Here is a 5,224-nt window from a genome sequence, read left to right on the forward strand (position 1 = left end):
ATCGGAAACGGCCTCCTGGTGGTCTTTGGGACTTCGTAATCTGGGCACAACATTTTCAAAGGAAAAGAGACCAGGGTGAAAATAGTTTTCCCTAATAAAGGAAGTTACGATAACCTATATGACCAGATGAATGCAGAGCCATCCTGCAGAGGCTGGAGAAAGGACTCAGGGACCCAAATGTGGGGTTCCTTGGCTATTTATCTCCCTCTCCTGATTCCTGTCCTCTCCCTTTTCAGGAAGTGGCAGCTAGGACCTGGCTCTCTAGCCTTTCTGCTGGCTCTGCATAAGTGCCACAAGAAGAGTCAGTCTGTACAATTTTGTATATAAGCCGGGTCCAAGAGCCATGCCAAAAGGACAGAACTCCTTCTGTTTCCTTGGGATTCAATGGAGTTGGGGCTCGTTTGTAGGAATGGAAGAGCCTCCCACATTAGCTTCAGGTCTCACCTTTTAGCTTAGTCTTCATTCAAGCAAGAGGTTGGTGGAACTTGGATAGGAACATCCAGCCATAGCTCTGATGAGTCTAATGTGGAAGATGTGGGAAACAGATGAGGACAAAATACATGAAGTAGAGCAGAAATAGGTGGGGCAGAAACAAAAGTATAACAGAGTCTTGAATCTGAAAAGGCATACATTACAGTGAGATTGAACAGTTTCTCTATATATATACCCTGGCTGTTTTCACCAGAACACTGTCAAACACTGTAACAGCGAAACCTACTTCCTGTTTACTCTGAGGATAGGAGCTAGGACAGCTTCAGGGAGCCTATTTCAGACTTCATTTTGCTCCCTCTGGGGCACCTTTTCAAATTCTGGGCTCTTCTAAAGTGCCCTCTGATGGAAGTCGCTAAAACCTGTGGCTAGTGTCTCCTGCCACTCTAGAGACAGATAGCTGCCTTGTGATAGGACCACACCAAGACTCAATGAGCCACAGGATGAAATGGCTCAACAGAACCCTCACTTGTCTGTAGCTGACCAGGCCTAATGGCCTGGGACAGCCAGTGCTGTGACCTGGGGAAGGTAGTACCAGTGGGGGTGGGCTGGTGGGTCAGACAACAACTCTGTCAGGGCTCTGATCTTGGACAACTTTGCAACCCATTTCAATTCCACAAATATTTACTGTATTGTTTTTCTAGCACAACATGAGTAATGGACAAGAAACAATTTAAAATGTCATTAAGTACTAAATTTGGCCACAGACATCACAAGTGCTACAGAAATTTGGAAGGTGATGGGGCAGAGGTTGGCATGGAAAAGTAATATAAATTGAGTACTCTTTCTGCACAGGTTGGGTCTTGAGACAAGCTATCCTAGCATCAGTCTCCTGACTCTTCCAATCTCTTTCGTGGTCAGCCCATTTCTTTGGGGGAGTGAACACATGAAAGGAGGAAATCCTAGTATCCATTAATAAAATATTTATCTAGCCTCTGTTCCCATTTAAACCCTGATATTTGAAGTCCAGTTACACCAAATTATTGGAAAGTTTCCATGTTCTGTGCTTTTTTTCTGCAACCTACAATGCTTTTCTCCCCCTATTTCTTCTCATCATTTGGCCCTTTATCAACTTTTCAGACAAATGTAGGCTTTATTACTTCCAAAAATCTATGTGTGAATGACTTCCTGATAGCCCCTAAATAGCCTACATTTCTCCTGGTATCACTTAATTATCCATTTCTTAGGACTAGAAATCCAAGCTTCCTTACCTACCCAGTGCCTGCTTCAAAGTCCAAGTGTCTGTTAAAATATTAAGGTTCTAAGGTCTGAGATTAAGTCTTGAGATGAAGAAAAAGAGAACAGGACATTTAGAGGTATGATTTAACTACAGAGGAAGTAAGATGTTAGGAAAACAAAGGGAGAAAAACTGGATTAGCCAGGAAATATCGTGTCATAGAGGCCACTCCTTACTCCATTTCTTATTCTCCACCTTCTGTGTAAAACCTTTGCTTAGGACATACAAAAGATACTTCAGACTTAGTGCCTAATATTAAGAGCTTTCATCTAGGTAAATAATGTGCAAAAGGTAATTTCAGGAAAGTTATTTAACCTTCATATATCTTAATACTCTTCAGCAATAAAATTGGAAAATACCTTAATGAATATAGGAAACCCCCTTTTAAAAGTCTCTAGTAAATGTCAAATCCATCTAAGCTTCTAAATTGTAAGAGCAAGAAAACTTTACTTGTGGTAAGAGATTTGAAAACTGGAAAAGTGAGAACTCAGATCTGAATGAGTGCTCTGAAGTCACTTGCATTGTACATGACCTACAAAGGGAACCAGAAGCTGAGGAGAAAGGAAATTCTACAATTTACATGAAAAGAGGTGAGTGGTACAAACTATCTTAATATTAAACCATATGTCATATAACATATATATCATATGATTGATGGCTATCTCTAGATATAAAGTTTGTTGTCATTTGTGACAGATGCTCAGTGGAACCACCAATAAAAAATATCGTGGATTTACAGGCCTTGGTCCAGTTCAAAAATTAGCAATTTTTTGTCATTTCCTTGGGCCCGGTTCAAAAGTTCACCTTCCCAGGCAGATTAATATATGCATTGGCTCTGGTTCCTTAAGCCAGCCTGAATCTATTTTGAAGTACTCTCTGAAAGTGGCTGTTTATCACATTTTTCTTCTGGATTTACAGCACTAAGTGCCTCACAAGTACCATTATTCTTAGATATCAATATATTTTAAGAAAGTTACAAGTATCATAATAGCAGTGAATTTTGGCAATACATTTCATATTCAAGGAGTAGACATTTAACATTTTCTTCTAGGAGCTAGGCAAAATTTAATAGTCCTGGTTATATTTGAGAAGGTTCATGAACAATGAAGAGAATTTTGGAAGATGGACATGTTGGGAGGTGGATAGGCAGATAGGTCTGATAGTCAAACAGGTTGTCAGGACATTCAGGGAGAATAATTAGGGCTTGCATGAGGAGCAGCAAGTAGTGCCAGAACAATCCTGCTGGGTTGTGGGAACTGGGATTTAGAGTGCATGATAGGATGTAAGAATTTGAATGAATTTAATTATCAACTGAAACTGACTAAACAGCAGGAAAGTAAGATGAACAAAACACAACTCCAGTACAATTATCCTGCAGCATTGGCTATGATAGATTGATTATGTGATAGCAGGAAGCACCCCCGCCCCCGCAAGATGTGGCTCTATTTTATATAAAGTAGAAAACATAGATAGATACCAATTTGTCTACAAGAATCTTATGACTGGTTATTAAATTCATGATCCCCAGTGGCACTTTTCAATTAGGATTGGACCATTTTAAACCTGATCCAATATCAAAATCATGAAAAGTAATTCAAACCTGACAGGGTGATGCACACCTGTAATCCCAGCCACTCCAAAGCCTGAGAAGTAGGAGGATTGAGAGTTTGAGGCCAGCCTGGTCAACGCAGACTCATTCTCAAAAGAAAAAGAAAATAAATAGTTCATAGGTTAGAGTGTGCCAGCAATCCACATGCCATGATCAAAAAGTTTCCAGTCATTAACAAAGGAAACAGAATGGGAAGCAGTTCTTGTAAGCTTTTCATGATTTAGGAAGAAAAAGATCTCTATTTCTTCCTCTCTTAAAATGGAGTTAGCAATCTACCTCTGTGTTTGTGAAGACTGAATGGTAACAGAGAATGCTTGTAATCCACATAGTAAGTGCTCAGTACACATCACCTGTGATCATCATCAACATCATTATCACATGGTAATTGTCACATAAAGAGACAGCTGAAACCAAGAGAAAAGAATAATGTTCTGAAGGAATGCATGTGGAGAGACTAGATGAATAACTAAACCATACAACATGTCCATGGTAAAGGATAGAAAGAGGAAGACAGGAACCAAGAGAGAGAAGATAGAAAAGGAAGGAAAGACATGGATTAGAGTAAAACTATAGAAATCAAAATGAAAAAAATCTCCATAATGAGTATGACATTTAATATTGTATAAATTCAGGAGAACAGGATACAAAGAAGACCACTGGAGATGTGATGTTGACACAATCTTTGGGGAAGCATTTTCAGTACAGCAGGAGAGAAGGGAGTCAGCTTGAAGTGGAGAGTAGGTGGAGAAGGAGCATGTCCACTGTGCTGTCAACTGGTTGCCCAGGAATGTAAATAAGGAATGGTATATTCCACATTTCTGGATTTTTCTCCTTGCTTAGCCTCTATATACACAGAGTGACAGTGCAAAATTACTAAAAAAAAAAAATGAAGCCAGTGTAGTCATTTGTAGAATCAAAAACAATGGTTTGTAGTGGAATCAGGACCCTAAGTCCATTACTTGCTCTTCAATGCCTGCCTCAGTTTTGAAATTAAACATCTGCTTGTCTCTACATTAACTTCACTTTCAATTCTCTCCGGAGTCTTTGGTATTTAGCATTATATAAGCATTCTGAGCATTCTGTCATTGATGCATTGAGGAGGAGTGAGGCGACACTGTTTTTAGCAGAGGGAGAATTCTGAAATTCTACTTGTATTTTTTTCAAGGCGCTTTTCTAATTTCTTTAAGGTTATTCAGGGACAAGGATCCTAATACAAGCTTTAATGATCATAAGAATCAAAATGGTTAAAACACAGATTTCCAGGTTCTTCATCTAGAGATTCTTTCAGACCATAATGGACGTGACTCTGACATATGCATTTCGGGGGGGGGGGGTACCAGGGATCGAACTCGGGACCTTGCTCTTGTGAGGCAGATGACAGAACCAGTGGGCTAAATCCCCGGCCCCCGACCTATGTATTTTTGACAATTGTAACAAGTGATTTTCATGGTCAGACATATTTTGCAAACATTAGCCTAGAATTTATGTTCTCATTACTGGAAGATAGAAAACCCTGCCAGAATATTTTATGTTTGAAAAGAAAAAATTTATATTTTTTAAAGAAATTTTTAAACTAGATTCAATATTTATACATGCACTTCATGCACTATAGTGTCTGTGTTCTTCTTTTTCAAAAAAGTTTTTATTATTACATGTTTGCATTGATCATGGGGGGTTGATACACATACTTATCGCACCTTGATCATTTTTACTCCCTCTCCACCCTTGCCCTCTCCCTTCTCCTCCCTTCCCAAACCTCTTTCCCATATCTATAGTCTACCTCCTTGTTCCTTAACAAAGCTCTTATTTTGCTCTTCAAATTATTTTTATTTTGGGTCTCATATTAGAGAAACCATGTGATATTTAATCTGTTGTGACTGACTTATTTC

Source organism: Heterocephalus glaber, unplaced genomic scaffold, assembly GCF_053883595.1.
Source record: "Heterocephalus glaber isolate CG9 unplaced genomic scaffold, H.glaber_assembly_v1.0 deba00001461, whole genome shotgun sequence".
NCBI lineage: Eukaryota > Metazoa > Chordata > Mammalia > Rodentia > Bathyergidae > Heterocephalus > Heterocephalus glaber.